The 24037-nt window shown below is 47.4% G+C and overlaps 1 protein-coding gene across 4 annotated transcripts in view; it reads right to left on the bottom strand.

Moving 5' to 3' along the window:
• Positions 1 to 24037, bottom strand: part of NCK1 (NCK adaptor protein 1) — a 742357-nt gene that overhangs the window by 489674 nt on the left and 228646 nt on the right. The window contains exon 1 of one of the 4 annotated variants that reach the window (XM_086943912.1): positions 1068 to 1146. The exons of the other annotated variants lie outside the window; for them this stretch is intronic. The gene's annotated coding sequence lies outside the window, so the exon portion shown is untranslated. Of the gene's footprint in view, positions 1 to 1067; positions 1147 to 24037 lie in introns of those variants that run through there. 4 annotated transcript variants of the gene reach the window in all.

Genomic DNA, 24037 nt, shown 5'->3' with positions numbered 1-24037 from the left:
CCACGCTCCGTACAATTGTCTCCGCCACAATCATCTCAAGACTAGATTACGGGAATGCACTGTATTTGGACCTCCCCAAAACTTTGATAAATAGACTGCAAGTAGTCTTGAACGATGCAGCTAGGCTGATCTTTAGGCTACCTAAACGCACTCATGCATCGCCGCTGGTATGTAAGCTACATTGGCTCCCCATAAAACAACGGGTGGAGTTCAAAAGTATGTGCATTGCCCATAAGGCAATCTATGGTCAAGCACCGGCTTACATTAAAGAACGCCTTGGAGTTTATAAACCTACACGATAACTAAAGTCCTCGAATACTCAACTGCTGTCCTGTCCCCGCTATAAACTAGCAACGAAGGGTGGCAGATCTTTCTCAGTGGTGGTTCCACAGTTTTGGAAAAACTTCCAGAATCTCTTCGTAAGGAATCTAACTTGCTGCAGTTCAGGAAATCCCTAAAAACACTCCTGTCAGAGAAGCCCTAAGCTCTACTTAGTACCATGGCTCTATGCATCTGTTTCTTTGTTGGCATAGCTTTCTTTGGTCAAAAGCGCCCTGAGAGAGGACGGTGATTTGGCGCTATACAAGCTGTAGTTAACAATAACAATAACAAAATGGTCACTTCAGACATACGCAGTGGAGAGTGCAGCATTCTGGAGCCAAATTACACCAATAGCTATTCAAGCAAAGCTCAAGTAATGTTTTGAGGATTTGAGGAAAGGGTTTACTTCCCCGCTCTCAAACTAGTTATAGTAAAGGTCATTCTGCATCTATCAAACTTTTGTTTTTGTTGATTGGTACATAATTTGCTTATTGGTTGAGCAGTATGAAACTATGATATTTAGTTGATTCACTTTTTTTTTTTTTTTTTTTTACAAAGTTTTATTGGGTACATTGTAAAGGGCGGTGGAATCCACTACAATAATGTGGCATCTGCCCATCCTTCTGAATTGTATCCACCAGCTATATGCTTTAAACCCATAGAGCACTCAACAACTTTTAGTTCTCTGCATTTCCCAATGTATGTGAGGAAATCAAGGCTGTGTACAAGACCTGTTGCATTCCTACCTGCACATAGTCTTCTTCAGCGCAGCATTATCCACAATAAATGGCTTTCTTACTAAACATGCTGGAGCGCCACCAGTACCTAATCAAAGGTATGCAGACAAGATTTTGTTAGATAGAAAACCCATGGGGTAACATCTGAACAGTGAGAATTGTTTGGGAGTTAACTTAGGGATAACTGTGCCAGCGAATGATAGGATTTTTTCAATTGTAGTTTTAGGATTTGATATACATTTCATTGTGGCCATACGGTGTGGAATTTTATAAAACATCTAACTGTTGAAGGGATAGTATGTTTCAGAAACTTACATGTCTCATCTGGTGGCATGCAGTGAGATGATACGTTATGGCAGTCTTTTCATATCAGAGCCCTGGTAATAGCCTCTCTGATTAGGTTAAGACTAATGTTACATCCGGGTATTGATTTTAGTCAGGCTTCAAAACTGCCACCATTCAGCAAATCAACAGGCAAGTGCTGAAAGTAGGCAAGAAGCAGAAGTTCCAGATTTTGAATTCACTGTGAACCTGTTAGAAAAAACAACTTAAAAAATGCTTTTATTGAGTCTTACTGCCATAACCATCAAACAGGGTTTTAAGGATTTCTCCAAGGGTCATTTTAAAATTCATACTATAATTTCCAAACTGAGTCAGAAAGTTTGAACATCTACCTGTAACTAGGGAGACCTCAAACATTTCGTTAAGTTTGCACCGATGATTACATATTGTTCTTTTTCAACACACATGTTAATATCACTTTCTGCTGAGTCAGTAAATTATGGATCAAGCATGAGAGCATAAAGCAATTGTGCACAGGGTTTGAGGGGGAGCTGTGGGCGAGAACGAGGTGGTAGTTGTCGGGTGTACCATTATTATCCACTTTGTTATGCTGTAGGAAGTGGTGTATAGTGGTGTGCTAAGTGAGTTCAAGGAGGTCTGCCATAGTCCTTTCAGTTACATTCATGAGTGTTGTGTTGCAACAAATTTGCATGGGTTTACCATTCTGTCTTTGTTACTTGGCAATTAGCAGGCGCTCTGCTTAAGTCCACTTTTCCTATTCACTTCTCGACTGTATAAAGGTTGGTAGAATATCTGTATTCCACAATCAGGTCAGTTGTCTCTATCGGGATGAGCACTAGATCCACAAAGTTGCATTCATACGTCTTGTCAGTTCTGGTTTTTTAACCCAATTGCCTCGGATTGTGTGCGTGGGCACTAAGGTGTCATTTTTAAACTTTTAAAAGCAAACTCGTCTTGAATTTTACTTACCTGTATTTCAGGCTGCCTTCAATCTTCGCTCACTCCGAACCCGGTCCACCACAGCTGTTGCTGCTTGTGTGGAGGGCAGACCGGCAGAGCGCGACACGCCCCCTCCTCACTCGAAGGCGGGAAGCATATAAAAGTATCTATGCCTAGGACGTGCAGCGGACGTGCGCAGCGGGCGCGCCAAAGGCAAGCCCGTCCGCGCCCGGCCGGAGCCAGAACCCCTGCCAGAACCCCTGCTGGCTGGACATTGAAAAGGCAATACAACTCCCAGCAGCTGCGCATTCTATGCCCGGTCGTGGATGATAAGTGTAAGCATAGAATGGAACCGAACAGTCGTAACCATAAATGCAATCACTGCTCCTACGCGGCTAGTCGACAGCTGAAGTCTAGGGACAGGGGTCAGACACTTATTTTTTCCTTAATTAATTGCAGATCACTCGCAAAACATAGGGTGCAATTACATGACCACCTTATAGAGGGGCAGGTACATGCTCTTTTTCTCACTGAGACATGGTTCAATGACGCTTCCGCACCTGATATCCTAGAGGCCCTCCCTCAAGGATATGCTATCTGTAGGTTGGACAGACCCACAGGGAGGGGCGGAGGCACTCTATAATCTGCAAACACGAGATCCAATGCACATTAGAATCTGCTAACATTGCAGACTGTGAAGCGGGGTTCTTCTCTATCTCAGCTTTTGACAATCATATTTTAAAGGGACTCCTGGTTTATAGACCACCAGGATCAGGGACGCGGTTTGCCTCTAGCTTAAGTGAGAACCTCACCCTGCCAGCCCTCAAATATGAGAGGTTCTTATTGTTAGGAGACTTGAACCTTCATTTTGATGAGACCAACAATACCCAAGCGCAAGAACTACGACAGGAATTAGATGTCCTCCAACTTAAATTGGAATCGGAACGGCCTACCCACTGCCATGGCCATCTTCTTGACCCGATTTTCGCTAATTGGGAGAAGCTCTCTATTAATCCCCCTACTCCCGTGGTATGGTCGGACCACTTTCTTAGCACACTTCCTGTGGCAGCAATAGATACCTATACACCGGGCAAAGTGGGAACCAGAGATAGAATAAGGCGCAGGAAATGGGCTAACTTCTCCACGGAGATATTTAATAAAACCCTTACACAAAGCGGGCCCCCAGAGGGCCTGGAAATAGAATCTGCATGTGAGGCCCTGGACAAACGCATTATGGAGGCTTTGGATATAACTGCGCCCTGGTCGAACACTGCACCTAGGAGGCAATCCAAATCTGCCCCATGGTTCAATGATGAACTGCAGGGGAAAAAAGCAGCGTGCAAACGCCTGGAAAGACAATGGAGAAGAGATTTCTCTGTGAACGAAATGAACAAGTATAAAGCCAGTCTTAAGGAATACCACACCTTAATCAGGAAAACCCAGAGGGCCCACTATAGCAGTAGGATAGAGGGCGCGGACAACTCAACGAAAGAACTGGGAAGGCTGGCCGGTTTGCTCTGCGCCCCTCCCGCCCTCCCAGGGTATTTAAGGGCGTTACCCTCGCTCCCCCAGTATCTGTTAATGTTTTCCCTCTGAGGCGGAAGCCGGAGGTTTGCTCTGCTTATTTGCACTTTGTAGCAAAAACGATTGAATTGCTAATTCGCTTTTAAAATCTGTATTATATCTGCTTATTTGCACTTTGTAGCAAAAACGATTGAATTGCTAATTCGTTTTTAAAATCTGTATTATATTTTACCAGGTGCTATTTTATATCCCCGCCCCCCCACCTCAAGGCGAGATTAATTCGCTGAGGCTTTGGCACGTTCTCTTCCAACAGCGCCGCTGTACTCAGGCGCTGGGAAGCTCTCAGCATTACTTTGGGCGCCATCTTTAGTTGGGAAGGCTGGCCGGTTTGCTCTGCGCCCCTCCCGCCCTCCCAGGGTATTTAAGGGCGTTACCCTCGCTCCCCCAGTATCTGTTAATGTTTTCCCTCTGAGGCGGAAGCCGGAGGTTTGCTCTGCTTATTTGCACTTTGTAGCAAAAACGATTGAATTGCTAATTCGTTTTTAAAATCTGTATTATATCTGCTTATTTGCACTTTGTAGCAAAAACGATTGAATTGCTAATTCGTTTTTAAAATCTGTATTATATTTTACCAGGTGCTATTTTATATCCCCGCCCCCCCACCTCAAGGCGAGATTAATTCGCCGAGGCTTTGGCACGTTCTCTTCCAACAGCGCCGCTGTACTCAGGCGCTGGGAAGCTCTCAGCATTATTTTGGGCGCCATCTTTAGTTGGGAAGGCTGGCCGGTTTGCTCTGCGCCCCTCCCGCCCTCCCAGGGTATTTAAGGGCGTTACCCTCGCTCCCCCAGTATCTGTTAATGTTTTCCCTCTGAGGCGGAAGCCGGAGGTTTGCTCTGCTTATTTGCACTTTGTAGCAAAAACGATTGAATTGCTAATTCGTTTTTAAAATCTGTATTATATCTGCTTATTTGCACTTTGTAGCAAAAACGATTGAATTGCTAATTCGTTTTTAAAATCTGTATTATATTTTACCAGGTGCTATTTTATATCCCCGCCCCCCCACCTCAAGGCGAGATTAATTCGCCGAGGCTTTGGCACGTTCTCTTCCAACAGCGCCGCTGTACTCAGGCGCTGGGAAGCTCTCAGCATTACTTTGGGCGCCATCTTTAGTTGGGAAGGCTGGCAGCCCCCCCACCTCAAGGCGAGATTAATTTGCCGAGGCTTTGGCACGTTCTCTTCCAACAGCGCCGCTGTACTCAGGCGCTGGGAAGCTCTCAGCATTACTTTGGGCGCCATCTTTAGTTGGGAAGGCTGGCCGGTTTGCTCTGCGCCCCTCCCGCCCTCCCAGGGTATTTAAGGGCGTTACCCTCGCTCCCCCAGTATCTGTTAATGTTTTCCCTCTGAGGCGGAAGCCAGAGGTTTGCTGTGCTTATTTGCACTTAGTAGCAAAAACGATTGAATTGCTAATTCGTTTTTAAAATCTGTATTATATTTTACCAGGTGCTATTTTATATCCCCGCCCCCCCACCTCAAGGCAAGATTAATTCGCCGAGGCTTTGGCACGTTCTCTTCCAACAGCGCCGCTGTACTCAGGCGCTGGGAAGCTCTCAGCATTACTTTGGGCGCCATCTTTAGTTGGGAAGGCTGGCCGGTTTGCTCTGCGCCCCTCCCAACCTCCTCCCGCCCCGCCCAACTATGTATATTAACAACCGATTCGCCCGACCGCGCAGCGGGCGGGCGCAGCGGGCGCGCCGGTGGCGCGCCGAAGGCGCGCCACAGGCAAGCCCGTCTGCGCCTGGCCCGGGCCTAGGGCCACCCCCCCTGGTCTGCCTCTTCTACCCCGACGTATCCATTACTCCGCCGCCCAGCTACAGCTTCTTCGCCCCACGACCAGTCAGTCATGTCTCATATCCCACCCAAACTCTTTGTTCACAGGCCCAGTTGCATACTGCCCAGGCTGTCACGCCATGATACCTTCCACCTGCAAATCACCCCCTGGTGGTAAGCACTACTCTACGGAAACCTACACCATTGCGCTCGCGAACGTCCGCTCGCTTGGCAAACACAGCCAAGACATCCATGAGCTGATCCAGGATCATAAAATAGATATTATGTTTATGACAGAAACATGGATGGGCCAAGCGTCCGACCCGGATCTAGTCATAGCCGTTCCAGCGGGGTTTACCACCCACAGACTGGATAGCCAAACCAAGAAAAAAGGTGGTGGTATTGCCATCATTGCTCGTGACACTTACACTGTAAGGTTCACGATGATTCCACAGACTTCCTGCGAAGCCTCAGAATATGCAATCAAACTGTCCCCTTCTTATACCTTCAAAGGGATTCTCCTCTATCGACCCCCGGGGCCCAGGAACGATTTCCTTGGGGCTCATAGGTCCTTTTTGGAAACATCTGCGCTGGACAACTCCTTCACTATCCTAGGTGATTTTAATTTTCATTTCGACGTTCCTGACAATCCCGATACTGCTACGCTCTTAGCTGACATGTCCACCTTTGGCCTACTCCCCCTGGTTCATTCCCCTACGCACAAAGGAGGTCACACGCTAGATGGCATTTTTTCTAATGCCACGGGCCTCCAACTCACAGAAATACTCCCCTTAATTTGGTCGGATCACCATCTCATCTTGGCATCATTACAAGTACACGACCCCTTGGCCGACAAACCTAACCCCAATCCCCGTCAACCCTACCTGGCATGGGATGACATAGATGAATGCAGGCTGAAAACCTTGCTCAATGACACCCTCCCCACTCTCTCTCCCGACCCTAACCGCTACTTCCCAATTTCACAACTGGGTTAGCTCGGCAGCCAAAGACTTGGTCCAAGTTAAACAACGGTCACGCAACAGATCTACCCCGTCGGCCCCGTGGTACACGGAGGAATTGCGTACACAAAAGCAACAGTGTCGAAACAGAGAGAGACACTGGCGGAAGGACTACACTCCCGAAGCCAAATCCCTGTACAAAGAGTCTGTAGCTAAATACAAAAATCTTATTTTTGATGCAAAAAAAAAGTATTACTGCAACAAAATAGAAACTGCACAAAACTCGAATAAATCCCTTTATGAGACCACCAAACAATTAGCAGGTCTCTCTGTCGATCTCACACCTCCTCCGTCCCAAACTCTCTGTGACGCTTTGTCCAAGTTCTTCTTCAGTAAAGTTGACGACATTTACCGGGTCTTCGCCAACAACGCAACCCCTTCCCACAGGCCATCAATTCAACTTGACGGACCAATCCTCCCTCAGTTTAGAGAGGTGACTTGTCTGCAGGTGCTAAACATTGTATCCTCCATTAAATCCGGCTCGGCCCTAGACCCTTGCCCCTTGAAGGTCCTGCGGCCAATCATGGATGCAGTTCTCCCGACCATAACCGATATCTGCAATTCCATGTTTAGCACAGGTATCTACCCTGAGACACTTAAGAAAACTCTTATCAAACCGCTTCTCAAAAAACCTACCCTTGATAAAGAAGAACTCAAAAGTTACCGCCCCATCGCCAGTCTCCCACTACTAGCGAAAATAGTGGAAAAAATCATGAATGCGCAACTCTCTTCCTTTATCGAGGAAAACAAATGCCTGGACGAATCGCAGTTTGGCTTCCGCCGTTTCCATGGAACTGAGACGGCCTTGGTCAAAGTGGCGGACGACATCAGATCCATCCGGGATGCGGGAGGCACTGCTGTCCTGATATTATTGGATCTATCGGCGGCCTTCGACACGGTCGACCATACCACCTTGGTCGACCGTGTCGAGAGCATAGGTATTCGAGGCAACGCTAAAAATCTTCTTGCTTCCTTCCTGGCTAACAGGACCCAGGTCGTCACTGTAGGACCTTTTGAATCCTCCCCCCCTGTCACTACCATGTGGAGTCCCCCAAGGCTCATCCCTAAGTCCGACACTATTTAACATTTATGTGTCGGACCTTGCCAATGTCATCAGGGCACACGGGATGAGCCTCACGTCATACGCTGATGACACTCAACTGGTCCTCGCCGTCAAAAATGACGGGCCTCAGAAAGCCAACTTGTTCAACCAGGGCATGCTGGCAATCGGGAACTGGATGGCACACAACTGTTTGAAATTAAACTCCGATAAATCGGAAGTTGTAATTTTTGGCAATCTCTCCCCGGAGTGGTCACCCCTTTGGTGGCCTTCACCTATGGGCCAGCCCCCAGACCCGGTTAACAAAGTGAGGAACCTGGGAGTCTTGTTCGACAATCGTCTGAACTTCTTACCACATGCCAATCAGATATCCTCCTCAGCCTTTCATAAATTAAGGCTCATCAAGAATATTCTGCCCTTTCTACCTGAAAATACATCCAAAATATTGGTAAGCTCCCTGGTACTCTCCACCCTAGACTATTGTAACGCTTTGTTTCTAGGTGCCCAGGAGAGAGTGTTATCGAAAATGCAGGCTATTCAGAACGCGGCCGCCAGGCTCCTAGGGCGAATCCCCAAATACCAACCGGTGTCACCCACCATAAGACAACTTCACTGGCTTCCGGTGAAGAAGAGGATCAAGTTCAAATCCATGTGCTTGGTATACAAGGCTTTACACAATGCCGGACCAGTGTTCTTCACTCAGAACCTAACCCCCTACTGCCCGTCCAGAACACTGCGCTCCTCCAGTTCCTTGGAACTGGTGGTCCCCCGAACCAAATCTGTCAACTGGGGTGACAGAAGATTTCTCGTAGCCGCACCAAAATTGTGGAACACAGTGCCTCACTCAATCAAGACCAGTACTTCCCTCTGGTCTTTCCGCAAAAACCTAAAAACCTGGCTTTTTAATCAATGAACTTCAGTCCCCCTTGTTGGCTAAACATTGCAGTTACTTAGCGCCGAGATGCCCACGGGCCTTCGTTCGCGCTTTACAAATGTTGTTATAAATAAATAAATAAATAAATAAATAAATAAATTCTCCGTTTACAAGGAAATCTCGGATCTCGCTAGCACTGACGCCCCCACAACAGGGTCAGAGGAATCCTGCAACCGGGTGGCGGAGTTCTTTGCGCACAAGGTGGAGAGGATTTACTCCTCATTTCGGATCGCAGCCAGAGAAGGCAGCGGGGGAGAGGAGATATCCACTGAGGCTAAAAACACAGAATGCCTCACGAATTTCACTGTCCCCCCATTCCCCCCGGGTTTGGCCCTATGCGCAATAGCGGGCAATATCAAATGTGGCTCCCCTAAAGACCCTGCGCCACCGAAAGTACTGAGGGAAAGCATGGAGGCGCTAGGGCCCTATATTAGACATCTATTAGAGCTTTCCTTCAATACAGGGAAGGTGCTGAAAACCTGGAAGGAGGCGGTAGAACGCCTCCTCAAAAAAAAGCCCAACATGAGTATGGAGCAACTAGAGAACCTGCAACCCATCTCTCTCCTGCCATACTTTGCCAAGATTGTGGAGAAGGCCGTCAACAATCAGTTGACTGCCCATATTGAGACTAACAAACTGCTCCACCCATTCGAATCGGGCTTTCGCGCTCTCCACTCGACCGAATCAGCACTACTGCTTTCTACTGAGATCCTAAGGAAATACGCGGATTAACACCTTGGCTGCTGTGCATTTTCCCCTCCTGTGCCGACATCCCTTAGACTCCTCTATTCATGACGAGCTCAGCTCGTCATCAGCACAGCTCAACTGTGCCTCATGACGAGCTGAGCTCGTCATGAGCTTGGAAGGGGTTAAGGACAAACAGCGGCACTGATCCTGCTGGATCTCAGTGCCGCATTAAACACTGTAGCCCATCATATGATGTTACAGGGCCTAAAAAGGGTAGGAGTGATGGGTAAAGCATGGGCATGGCTGGAATCCTTCCTGAGGGACCGCTGCTTCCAAGTGGCACAGGGGCCATTTCGATCCAAAAACATCTGTCTGAAACAGGGAGTGCCTCAGGGGTCCAGTCTCAGCCCAACCCTCTTCAACCTGTATGTTGCACCGGTAGCAGAAATCACGGACAAGTTCGTGTCCTATGCAGATGACACGCAACTGGTTGCGACTTTAACACAGCCAGAGGGACAGGCCGCCGCCAACTTCGGCTCCTGTTTGAAGGTACTAGCAGCGTGGATGGCAAGCAACTGCCTCAAATTAAATGGTAACAAGACCGAGGTACTGATTGTGGGGAAGGCCCCATCGGTCTGGACCTCAGCATGGTGGCCATCAGTGCTGGGTCCTCTTCCCACCCCAAGCCAACAGGTGAAGAATTTGGGGGTATGGCTAGACACCAAAATCTCATTGGAACACCATACCAAACGGGTGGCAGGCACCTGCGTTGGGATAATGAGGGTTCTTAGGAAAACACTGGACCTATTGCCACTCTCAGCTAGGAAAACCATGGTCCAGGCTTTGATTACATCATGGCTTGATTATGGGAACGTTCTCTACTTGGGAGCCAGCGCCAAGTGCACTCAGAGGCTGCAACGCATTCAGAATGCAGCGGCACGCTTGGTCTTGACGCTGCCCAAGAGAGCACCCTCGAAGAAAGCACTGAGAACACTGCACTGGCTTCCAATCAAGGAAAGGGTAAGGTTCAAAGCCCTGTGTACTGGCCATCGGATTCTACAAGGGAAAGGGCCTTCATATCTACACAAACTGATTACCCCGTACCATACATCCCGACAGCTCAGGTCCAGTGGGACAGGACAGGTCCTAGTTCCTAATTTCAAAAGAGTGCGAATGGGAGGACACTCCTTTCGCGTTCTAGCAGCCCAACAATGGAATAGACTGCCGGCGAATCTCCGGTTGGAGAAGGCAGAGGCAGTTTTCCGCAAAGGGCTGAAAACTAATTTATTTCCCAAGGAGTAAGCAAGGAGCTGGTAGGGTAAGGTAGGATTGTGAGGAAGTCGTAAGCAACTGTAGGTGAAGCGCTCGGGCTTTACGATGGCTTTTACAGCGCGGGGACACACCAGTATGGTGTAACCAGGCGCTTTACAAATTCAGTTATTATTATTTTTATATGCGGGTTTTCAGAGTATTTTCTAATTTTAAAATTGCCTACGTTTCTGTTGTTTGAGTGACCTGTTCCCAAAGAGGGACTATTTTAGTAAAATCAAACACAAATAAAAGGTCAGCATTATTCATGAGGCATCGTTGGCATTGATCAGATGGCATGTGATACATTCTGTGTTGATGGTTTGGAGATGGATATGTGCGATGTACTACACTGCGTTGAATTAGTTTACATCTAGAGTTTCTAAATACTTATTGAAGTTATGAAACAATCTGTTTCCCTCAACAAACCTCTCCAGGTGAGTGGAGCACGTCTGCCCAACGCACGTACATAAAATGCACCGCGTGGCGCCCATGTACTCCCCCATCCTGCCGTTGGTGGGTTTCCCCAGAGGTCGGGCACACTACACAGAACGGATGCTTCACACATCAACAGAGCATGCACACAGAAGTAGGCTCAATCTACTTAAACGGGCAACTGTAGACGTTGTGGAGTTGGCGGCTGACATGGAACTCCCCAGTGGGCAATTCCTTTTGCACCAGTAACTGCTCGATGACTGCTGCTGCATGTGGCACTCAATAGATACTGAACCCCCTACACATCCGGTAATTCACACACTACTGCAGATGGGCCCGGACGACACCTGGCCATCTGGATTTACAAAGCGATACGGGCCCTAAATCCACTCATACTAGCGCCCCTTCGGGACAAATGGGAAATCGAATTCCAAAGACCACTCCACGACAAGGAATGGGCCTGCGCCCTAGAGTTCCCTAAAAAAGTGTCCTTTAACTACTGCTTCAAAAACATACAACTGCACATACTACCCCGAGCATACCTTACTCCAGAGAAGCTGCGGCAATACTACCCAGATGGGTCCTTCACATGTCCCAGATGCCCAGAACCCTGCGCCTCCTTTAAAACACATGTTCTGGGACTGCCCAGAGCTATGAACTTATTGGACTACTATCCACGCTCCTCTCCTTACAGTCACGGGGCTCTCTGACATCCATACATGGGAGGCCTGCACATTGAGTACTGACAAACTCCGCAAAAGTATGAAGTTTGAGACGCGCTTTGCGTCCCTGGCGCTCCTTCTCGCTAAGCGATGCATTGGAAGGCACAGGGGGAACCCAATTAGCGGTGTGGGTGGGGGAGATCACAAAATGGGGCGCAGCAGAGAAAGAAGTAGTTCCCGCATCTATGCTGTAGGCTCTCCAACTCCACCCCTTCACACAGGAAACATCCCATGAGCCAGGGTCCCAAGCACCCGCTCCCCAGCAACACAAGCGTGCTCCGCAGCATCTCAAAGCAGTCCCCCTGTGAAACAAGAGACGGGTGGGTCAGGGCAAGAGCCTAAGACCGGACATTAAACACATCATCCCTCACGCGACCTTCCATGGCCCCCCACGCGCATGCACAACCCGTGACCACACCAGACTGTTATAGCTAGACAGCCCCTACCATGTGACATGACACGAGACACAGTGTATCCCAGTTATATTTCCCCAGTTTCTTCTGTTCAAATCATTAGCTGGCACATAGCACCAACTACAGCATAGGACTGACAATGTGAGCGAGGGCCCGACTCCCAGTACAGCTCATAGACAACCTTGCATGGACTCGGACCCTGCCTCACTCATCTATCCGAATCAACACAGTGACTTCCACAACTGATTAGTGAGGCACATACTAAGCTGGTATTTTACTCCATGACAAGCTGTATCGCCAATGCATTTTATGCTCTAATTGTAATTGCTACTATCGTACTGTACTTCGAAGGAAAAATGCCAATAAAAATTATTTAAAAGAATGAAACGATCGGTTTCCATTCTTGGTCTGATATGTTCTCATTTAGGTCCATTGCCCATGTACCCTTAGGACTTGTAAGCTTGTATAATTGGGAGTAGTGCCGAGTATAGCCTGGGTACAGTATTTCCCGCAAACACTTTTTCTGGCGCAAGTGTTTGTTGGAGCATGTGGGGAGATCAGGGGGTGGAGGGTAGCCGTGCTATGAGCCAGGTTTTCTCTATCATATAGATCAGGGCATTCTATATTATGAACTGACCTGTTGGAATGGGATATTTTTGCAGGGAATCAAATGTGTTTAAGTTTGTGCCATCATACAAGTCACCTATTGTTGCAATTCCGGACTTTGCTCAAATTAGCATATTTGCATCCAGCACAGTTTGTGCAAGTTCAGGCACACACCAGAAAGTTGATATTGGGGTGCAGGTCGTCTTTTTTTTAGTCTTGTGTAAAACATTTCGCTAGCAATGGTTTGAAACCATTAGCAGTGTGCTAACATCCTGCTCTCAGGATGCATTTGAAAAACACTAGTCAATTGTGGTTTGACGCTTAACATTTCCTGTGTTGGGCATTGGGGAGGGTGCTTCAGCAGCCAACTACGAAAGCCATCACAATTGTGCGGCTACTAACAGTTTCCTGGGGAGTGCCTTGGCCTTTTCAAATGAGCGTTAGTTGTAGTTCAGTAAGGGTTAATCCAGATATTTGACCTTTCAGAACTTCACTGATGCGCAGGAGTTGAAAGAGTTCATCAGATTTCAATCTAACAAATCCATCTTCAGCTGGCAAACTCTAACCACCAGGCATTTGATGGTTTCATATTCCCATTTCAATGGGCGATGGATGCGGTAGTTAGTGTAGGCATAATTAATTTAGAGATTTGAGTAGGTACCAAAAGATTTCCTCCTGTTTATAAGCAACCCAGACATTTTGCTAAATGTCTCAGGGGCTCACTGCATTACCCAAGTCCCATTCTAGATCACGGAAGTACATCATTAGCATAGAAAAGAGATGGTGTGAATCAACCTCCCTACAAGAATGCCTTAATGTGTCCCAAATTACGAAACTCTGCTGGTAGGGGTTCTACCTTAAGTGTGAACAGATGTGAAGATAATGGGCAGCATTGTCACGCACCTTTTTTATTTGTACTGGGTCGGAGAATATTTTTATTTATTTTTAATTCCAGCCGTGGGATTAGCGAATAGGATTTTGATCCAACTAAGTGTCTTTGGACCTGTGTAGGAAATGGATTGTTTTTAATCGCTCAGTATATTTTCGCATCTGCAGATGTGTGTATATATTTGCTCATGAAAAAATGCTATTCATACAAGTTTGCTAGGAATACAGTCTCCAGGCTTACTTACGTACACTTTGCAAGTCACCTGCAAGTCATAAATCTGCACCAATGCAGGTTTACATACATGCTGGTACACTTTTGTAACTTTCTTCAAGAATCAGGTCCCTAATTAATTTTAATGTTACCTACAATGATGCCCGTAATCATTTTACACCGTCTATTAGTAATCTTTTTTAAAACATTGGCGTATATCAAACCAGTTTTACTAAATGATGTCTCAGAGATGTGATATTTAAAGTTACAGCCTATTATTGAATAAGGTGTGCGGATCTTTTGTGTTTCATGTCTGCCAGTAAAAAATAGAAAGTTGTACAGTTTCTACTATGAACAGCACTTAATGTATGAGAAGAGTGAAGAGATACAGGGAAAACTTCCAAAAGGTAAAAGAGTACTTTAACATGCCCACAAGACCCGGATGCTAAACGTGGCCTCAAAAGAACGACAAAATGTCTTGTTACTTACCGGTAATCTTCATTACCCCGATTAGGGTCGTCCCCCTCCCAAGTCCTTACTACGTGAGGCAGTCCTGCCTCCACCCACCCAAACACAATGCCAGTATTAAAAAACGTACATAAGCCCCTCCCACCTACCGCCATGTCGGTTATCAACAAGACTCCGACAACACAAACACAGCGGGAGAGAGGGAAGGTCAATGACGGGGAGGACCCTAATCGGGGTAATGAAGATTACCAGTAAGTAACAAGTCATTACCCCCTCATGGGTCCTCCCCGTCCCAGTCCTTACTATGTGAGGAACTCAAAAGGAGAGAACCAATAAAAAACGCAGGACACTAGGGATCCATGCAGAGTACAACCCTTTAATCAATAAAAGATCAAGGAACAACAGTGTTCAATACGCCAACAGAAAAACTGTCAGCAGAGGCATGTAAAACATCAAGACGATAATGTCACACAAATGTGTGATGAGACTGCCAGGTGGCCTCCATACAAATATCCTGGATAGAGACCCCTGCCGTCTCAGCCTATGAAGCAGACACAGAACGCGAACAACCCTGCACATGAGACGAAGGAGGCAAATCTAAAGACTTGTAAGATTGGCAGACCGCCAAACGTACCCACTGACTGATCGTGGAAGTGGAAACCTTCTTCCCCTTAGCCACTCCCCCACATGAGACAAACTGGGCAGGAGAAATCCGGCACCCCAGGGCATGTTGGAGGTAAATCTGGAGAGCCCTGCGAACATCCAAGGAAGGGGGAAGAAATGAATCCCCCTCAGCAGGCAAATCAGGAAGAATCACCTCCTGCTGCAAATGAAAACTTGAAGAAAACTTAGGCAGGAAAGCGGATCAAGCCGCAAAACGACCCGATCCGGGAGGAACTGCATATAAGGAAACAAAATGAACAAGGATCCCAACTCACCCAACCGGCGAGCAGAGGTAATGGCCAACAGGAAAGCCACCTTAGCAGACAGCCACAACAAATCCGCCTCCATCAAAGGCTCAAAAAGGGGCAACTGTAGACCCCGCAAAACAGTAGGCAAATCCCAAGAAGGAACGAGAACAGGAGAAACCGGCCGACTAAGCGGAAAGCTCTGAAGAAGCCGCCTAACCAAAGGGGTAACACTCTCCAAGGAGGCCCAGGACCCTGACAAGCACGAACCGCCGCCCACTGAGCAGACAACGTGGAAGGGGAAAGGCCTTTCAAAAAAGCATTTTGGAGAAAATCCAACAGAGAAGTAGGAACACTCTGTACAGAATCCACCCCATGAGAAGAACACCAAGAAACAAAAGAACCCCAATGACAACAATAGCACTTAAGGGTCGAATGGCGGTGAGACAACTGGATGTCACAAGCCACCTAAGACGAACAGCCCAAAGACTCCAACGTCAACCACTAAAGAGCCAAGCCGTCAGCTGCAAACGACGAAGACCAGGCAGAGACAGGAGCGGAAACTGAAGTGGAGACGGACACAAAGGAAGCCGGACAAACCGATCCTCCGCCAGTCGCAACAGGAGAGGAAACCAAAGGCGGCGAGGCCAAAAAGGAGCAAGCAACAGAACTGAAACTTTCTCCCCCTGAATCTTCTGCAGCACCCTAAGGAGGAGGTGAATGGGAGGGAATGCATACAGTAGGCCCGAAGGCCAGGGAATCGAAAGAGCATCCACCTCCCAAGCCTGAGGACACAGCACCACCAAACAAAACCGGGGCAGGGGAGAGTTGTGAGGAGATGCAAAAAGAATGATCCATGGAGTACTGAACCGGAGGCAAAGGGACTGGAACAGATGGAGAGAGAGATGGTACAGAACAGAAGATGGAAGTTTGTGGCTAAAAGCGTCTGCATGAAAATTCAACCGCCCAGGAATGTACAACGCCCTCAAGGCCAACAGATGAGATTCCGCCCAAGCACAAATCCAGGAGCCAAACATGTTCAGAGACGTGCACCTGGTTCCCCCATGGCGGTTCAGGTAACAACGAGCCACCTGGTTGTCAGTACAAACCAACAGATTCATCCCGAGGAGAGGAACCTGAAAGAACTGCACCGCCTCCCAGATGGCCGCCAACTCCCGCAAGTTCGAAGAACAGGCACCGTCCCCCCCGAGACCACTGACAGTTGGCTTCCAAGGGTCCCCAAAGTAGCCCCCCCAACCCCAAAGACTTGCATCTGTCGTCAACAAAAGGGGAGGTGGAAGACAAAACCGCACCCCGTCTCCAGATTGTGAGTGCAAAGCCACCAGTCAGAGTCCTGAATCAGAGCAGGAGAAATATGAACCAGAGCCTCGTAATCCTCCGGGGGGTCCCACCAAGCCAGCAGATGAGTCACTGAGGGCTTGAGATGGAGGCGAGCCCAAGGAACCACAGCAGTGGTCGCAGCCATCAATCCCTGGACCTGCAACCAAACACGAGCCGGGCCGAGGGACAACTCAACAGATCCCGCAACCGAGCCTGTAGGGAAAGGATCCGAACAGGAGGGAGAAACGCCGCCCCCAGAGAGCTGTCGAACAGACCCCCGATGAACTGAAGTCTCTGAACAGGATCCAGATGAGACTTGGCCAAATTCACCTTGAACCCCAGCTCCCAGAACAGGCACAACATAGCCTCCACCACCAGAAGAGCCTGAGGAAAAGAGGAAGCAGAGACCAAACAATCATCAATATAGGGAAACACCGAGAAACCCCGCTTGTTGCAAAACCCCCACGGCAGGAGCCAATACCTTGGTAAAAGTCCTGGGAGCAGTGGAGAGGCCGAACGGCAGAACCTGAAACAGAAAATGCATCCCCTGGACCGCAACCCTCAGGAACTGCTGACTGGCAGGATGGACCGGAACATGAAAATAGACGTCCTCTAAGTCCAGGGAAGCCAAAAATCACCCTCCTGGATGAAGGAATTATGAAGGGAATGACGGACTGCAACGTGGCCATCCGAAAAGGATCCAACTGCACCAATTTGTTCAGGGAACGGAGATTCAATATAGGGCGGAAGGAACCATCGGGCATTGGAACCAGAAACAGACGGGAATAGAACCCCAGGCCCACTTCCTCCACTGGAACCGGCACCACTGCCCCTTTCCGTAACAACATGGCGACGCCGGACAACATGGCAGATCGTCGCACGGGGTCGCTGGACAATGGGGTAACTAGAAAACAATCCAGAGGGGGGGGCCCCAGAAGGAAATCTAGTAACTCCACCTGATGACAGACAAGACCCATTGGTCGGAAATCAGAGCTGAGCAAGGGTCTTGAAACAAACGGAGATGAGCCCCCACAGCGGCATAGTCACTTCTGTCCAGCACCAGAGGGAGGCTGTTGCTACTGCTGCTGCTGAGACCGGAATTTATAATGGAATGCGGCCCCCTGACCACAAAAGGGCCGAGAGGACAAAACCCCCTGAAACCCCTGTTTCTGGATGAAAGACCATGTCTTAGGAGCAGGCTGAAAAAGCTTTAACAACTTATTTTCCTCCGTATAGCGCTGCACCGTCGTATTCAAAGCTTCCACAAAGAGACGGGGAGCCTCAAAAGGCAGTTTATGGACTACGGCCTTCTGTGCAGCCTCAAAACGCCAAGGTTGTGTCCACAGAGACCTCCTTCCAGCCACCGCCGCCCCTGCAGCCGAGGAGAAAGCCCATAAGGAATCAAAAGTGACATCCGAGAGGAATTGCGCCAAGACCTCCATTTGAGCCAACACAGCAGTAGGGTCCCCCTGATCCTGAAGACAGTCAAACAGCTTCTCGAAATCTTTAAGCAGGACCTGCGATGCATAGGCCGCATAAGTGCTAGCATGCACCCCAAAGTGAGAAGTGGCGTAAGAACGTTTGAGAGCAGACTCCACCTTACGCTCCACTGGATCAGACAGGGAAGCCTCCTCCAGGGACAAAGAGGAAGAAGAGGCAGCCATAGATGACAAAAGAGAATTAACCTTTGGAATCGCAGGAAACTGGGAATCAAAGTCCGCCAGGCAATACCGCTTCCCCAGGAATCATGGAATACCCTACTTATCCACCTCAAGCCACTCTTTAGTGAGGATATCCTTCAGGACAACATGGAAGGGGAGGTCATCCGCCACAGAGGAACTATACTGTGCGTAAAATCCCTTCTCAGCCAGGGGTTAGGGGCAAAACCCAATCACCTCTCAAATATGGACCAGCATGTCAGAAAAAACCTTGCCCTGGACGTACTTTCCCTTAGGGGAATTGTCCAGGTCTTCCTCATCATCCTTAGCCTGCTTAGCTGCAGGCTCCAGCAGCGCAGACTGGACCACAGAATTAATAAATTCCTGTAAATCCGCTTTGAAATACCTTTAGCAGGCACAGGTGAAGAAGCCTGTTCACTCCTGGTGAGAAATCCAGTGTCAAACAACAAACAGGAACTCAAAACACAATCAAAGGAAGTGCCCAGCAACCTTCAATAAATACTGCCCCAAACACCCAATCACGCAAAGGTGAGACAGGTGAAGGAAATAAAAAAAAGGCAGCCCTGTAGTCTCCACCCACAGCCACAGATCAAAGGATAATGGCTGCGGGGGCTGGATACTGCACGAGAGCCCAGCGCCGGAACAACCCGGAGTCAGGAAACCATAAAATTCCCCGCCCCAGCCCAGCACATGAACGAGAAGCGTCCCTGACCCCAGAACAGGAGCGCGGTCCTGGTGTTGTGATTGGCTGAGTGGAGGCAGGACTGCCTCACATAGTAAGGACTGGGAGGACCCATGAGGGGGAAATAAATCTATGGTGTAAGGGGTACAATTTTGATTTACAGGTTATACCGATCCTGTCCCTAATGTCCTCAATTTGATCACTACCCCAACCACAAACCGTTCCCACTCGGGACACCCCCAGTCAAGATTCATGCTTTTGAAATAAAAAAAACCCAGAGGTGCGGGAAGCCTACTCTGGCGTGCCATTTTTTTACATTTTGTTTGTTGGGTGCCACTGTCCCACCCAGGATAGAGTCCAATGGACCGCCAGCACCCATCCAGGGTGCCAGAAGGCGCCTGTGCTTTGCTCTGCCTCGCGAAAGCTTTCTTTCTGCTCCCGCATAGCGGGAGTACACCTATGTTCTCTGCTTGGGAGAGCATGAAAAGGGGGGTTGTGTTTGCTGCCTGCCATTTCCCAGGCAGTAAACAACAGTGTCCTGAGTGATGGGGTGCCCGGGACACTGCCTTCCTCTGGAAACTTGGGGGATGGGGGCCCAGGGGCCATTATGTGGCTTAGGGAGGTGGGCGCCACACCCCTCTTCCAAAATAAATAATACATTGGACCCAGGGGGTATAGGTTCCCCAGGGCCATTACATGGCTCGGAGATAGGGGCTGCAAACAAACCACCCCACAAAAATTTAAAATACGGTGCAAGATCCCAGGGGATGAGTTCCCAGCGGTCATTAAATGGCTCAGGGAGTGGGGTGTACATGTGCCCCTCCCCTCACAGAAATAAAGTGGCGACGCCGGGGCCCTGGAAGAACTAGCGCCACATTCATGTATATGTTGATATGTATGTTTCCTTATTTTCAGTAGAGTGGCTTTCCTTTTGACTGTGTGTATGTATTACTTTAAAGTTTTTTGATATGTTCTGTATTAACATGAACATTTTCATGTACAGTGTGTAGTGACAAGAGTTATAAAACAAGACAGAGTGAGATCATTATCATTAAGAATCTAATCTCTGTATTTAGTAATTAACACATTGGTCTGTTATTCGCTATATGTACTAGAGTCATTGTTTATGTAACCTTTAGTTAGCCACTGTTTCAATAATTTTGTAATAAAAATTAATTGATATATTTTCTTAACTACTTGGTAAATTAAGATGATTCTCTATCAAAATCCACATAAAGGGCTGTCAGTATTGGTTTTTGACCTACATGCTGCCTAGTGATTCTGTTCTGCTATTTGCATTTTCCCTGTCCTAGGAACCTTTATAAGTTACAGGGCGTTCCTTATTTTGCATTATATAGACACCCGGGCGCTGCACCATCCCTGGAGGGTTCAAATTACATTCTTTACCATGGAATCATGCTACTACTGCGGTACAGCCAAATACATCTGTTTTTTGGCCTGGGGATTGGGGTAGCATGTCACCCTCAAGGCCTAGGAGGTCAGGGTACCCATTCCTGCCCCTGTGTTTTTTCATTTATTGCTATTTTGAGTCACTGAGTCCGAAAATGGATGCCAAACATCTTTGATGATGTGAGACAGCCAATCAGATCTTATATCTTTAGTTGCGTGTCCCGTGGTAGTACTGTGGCCTGATATATCTAGACATTTTGACCCTAATTTCTCAAAAAACACTAAACTAATTTACACCAAAACACAAAAAAGCAAGCTTTCTGCAAAACATGGTAATTCAGCAGTGTTTGTTGTAGCTTTGTCTAAAGTTCCTGGGGAAAGAACAAGGTGAAAACACGTTTTAGGATGCCCTGTTTTTCTCGGCCTGCGTAATCCGTATCACCCTATAGCTATCCAGGAAGGAGCTGAGGTGGATATACCTTTGTTTTTGGAAAACTTTATTTAGATTCCTCAAACGGCACCAAAGTTATTAGCAAACCAAAAATTACATTTCCTATGTAAACAACGTCCCAACTGTAACTACACAGTGGCAAACTACACTGTGTAATATACACAAACTTGAGCAACATATACATATGGATATAAAGCTTACTTTCATGGAAGATAATGCTATTTCACAGATCCATACTGTGGTACTGCAAACTGGCAGCCAAAGGGTTTTGGTCTACCTCTCCAGAGGACAAAATGAACAGGAACATGAAAACGGACTGCATAGTTACATACTGCCTGGAAAAATGAGGAAGAACACTGTATTTGGGTTATATTCACAAATACAGGCAGACAAATAACCACGGGGTATGGTGTACATAAAAGTTCAGCCTATTTTCTCGGAAAGCACTAGGTGTGTGTGCTTGGTGGTAGGGATGGATTTACTGGTTGTTGGTAGTTCCTTCAGCATTGTCCGCTTCATTAAACAAGCATTGGAAATGCAATAGGGCTCGCATTAGGAAAGTTTGCGCTATTGGTCTTATAAATTATTTTTTTTTTATTTATGTGTTATTTTTTAAAATAGCTAAATTAATAGCTTTGTCATTTACAATGCCAATAGTTATAACTTTCGCAAATGTGACACCTATAGCATTTGTAATGTACACAAAGTCTCGAATGAAAAAATAAATTCTAACCCATAAGTTGTGCATATCGTGGACGATGGAACATGAGGTCCGTGCTACTTTGAAAGCTGTGGAGTGCAATTAAGGTGCAACAACGAGCATGGTGCTCAACGAGTTGGTGAAAGTGTCAAAAGGTAATAGAAACTCGTGCTAGAGCGTGGTGTCCTAAAGCTGGTATCTGGTGTGAAGAAACTGTCGGGGGAATTAACAGGGTGATGACTGAAGAACGGAGTTAGTTAGATCAAAGGAAACCGCGTAACAAGCGTTAAGGGGCCGGAAGAACAGCTGCAGGGGAACAGAGACAGAAGAGCGATGCACAGAGACAGGGGATGAGAGGAAAGGGCGAACGGGGGAGACACAATTGAAAGCTAAATGCAATTCTGCTGTCATTTACCTTGAAGCATTAGATTGGCACAATAACCAAATCTGTCTTGGTTTCCTCTGCGTTGCCTAAATACATTTTGTATTGGGGCTTTTATCACTTAGATAAGTGAGTAGAGCTGTTGTACACATGGCATGACTGAGCATATAAGGCCACCTATGAGACTTTGTGAATTCAACTAAATACATCTGAATTCTGTATCCATCAGCCTCTTCCATTGTTCGTTTAAGAAACTAGGCCAATAGTGAGCATAGGTTAATTAAAGTTTAAAAAGCTGTTCTGTGATACCCGACTGCAAACACCACCAATAACTCCAGGGGTTAATTGTGGAATAAGGAGAGTTAAGTGGAAAGGTAAACAAGTGTCGTAGAAACAAACAAGTGTCGTAGAAACAAACAAATGTAGCCGTGCCTGGGCAGTGAAAGGGGAGGAGGGAGGAGAAATGCGAGTCACGGCAGCAGCAGCCTTTGATGTGCCGGCCGGCTCACTAAAGTCTCTAACATGTCCACTTCGGAACCAGAAGACCAGAATTTTAAAAGCCAGCATACCCTAGTGAGCAACTAACTTTAACTCTTAGTACCACACCCCATTACTTGCCAAAATTGGAAGTAACTAAATATATTTTTGTTTGTATTTGTGCAACTGTGTAAAGCTCGTTTATTTAGTTGCTGCTCTTTACTTTGTCATGATTGTTTGACATCAGATTGATAGACTTCAGTCAAAATTAAGTAATGTTAGGCTAAACGTGCTTCCCGGCGGGGCAAGGAGAGTTAAGTGGAAAGGTAAAGAAGTGTTGTAAAAACAAACAAATGTAGCTGTGCCTGGGCAGTGAAAGGGGAGGAGGGAGGACAAATGCGAGTCACGGCGGCAGCAGCAGCAGCCTTTGATGTGCCGGCCGGCCGTGCAGTGAATAATTAGGGGAGGAGAAATGCCGGCTGGGGGAAGCTTGAGATGGCTGGTGGCTTTGATGTGCACGCACATTTTGCCAATGCGATTGCGCATTGAGCTTGTTTTTCTCGGGCACTCCTAGGTCCAAACCACCTAGATGCCAAAGTGAGATTCCAACAGTGCATGATCTCCATTCAAGAATGGATGACGACCAACTACTTAATGCTAAACGCCGCGAAAACAGAAATTCTGTTATTTGGCAAGGCCAATAAAATCGGAACGGAAGAATGGTGGCCATCATCCCTAGGCCCTTGCCCAGCTCCAAAAAACTCAGCAAGGAATTTGGGAGTCATCATTGATGAAAAACTGTCCCAGTCCCAACACATAAATAAAGTGGTTCACACCAGCATTGGGCTAATGAGAAGCCTTAGAAAAATCTTTAAGTGGATTCCTCTCGCCTCTCGGAAACCCCTCATTCAGGGCCTCATAATCAGTCGCCTTGATTATGGAAACGCACTACTGGCTGATGCGAACGAAGGACTCGTAACTAAACTTCAGACCCTGCAAAACTCTGCCGCAAGGTTGATTCTTGACCTCCCTCCCCGCATCCCCTCAGCCCCGTGCCTCAGGGCTCTCCACTGGCTCCCAATAAGGAAACGCATCAAATTTAAGATTTGCTGTCTGGTGCATAAGTCCATAAATGGACAGGGACCAAAGTACCTTCAGAGAAAGCTCCAGGGCTACTGCCCAGGAAAGACTCTACGATCATCAAATAAACACCTCTTAAAAGTCCCAAAGGTCAGGACTGTCAGAAATGGGGATAGAAGTTTCTCCAAAATAGGCCCCACCACCTGGAATTCCTTACCACTATCTATTAGAACTGACCCAAACCACAAAACCTTCCGCAAGAATCTTAAAACCTGGCTCTTTTAAATCTGTTAACTGCCCCCAGTCTCTCCTTAGCTTCAGCAAGCGCTCTGAGACCGAATGGTGACATATGCGCTATACAAAAATAAATACATAAACATAAACAAATCGCCGAGATGGTTAAGCTCTGTTTAAGCCACAATATAGCTCGCCAGCTATGCGCAAGCGCATCAGCAGGCGAGCCCTAAAAAAATTGTATAATTTACAACTGTGTAACTAGTTGTGCAAAGTGCTATGAAGTGGATG

This window comes from Lissotriton vulgaris, chromosome 11 (assembly GCF_964263255.1).
Source record: "Lissotriton vulgaris chromosome 11, aLisVul1.2, whole genome shotgun sequence".
NCBI lineage: Eukaryota > Metazoa > Chordata > Amphibia > Caudata > Salamandridae > Lissotriton > Lissotriton vulgaris.
The sequence above is the reverse complement of the archived record's forward strand: the minus strand, read 5'-3'. Positions and strand labels throughout refer to the sequence as shown.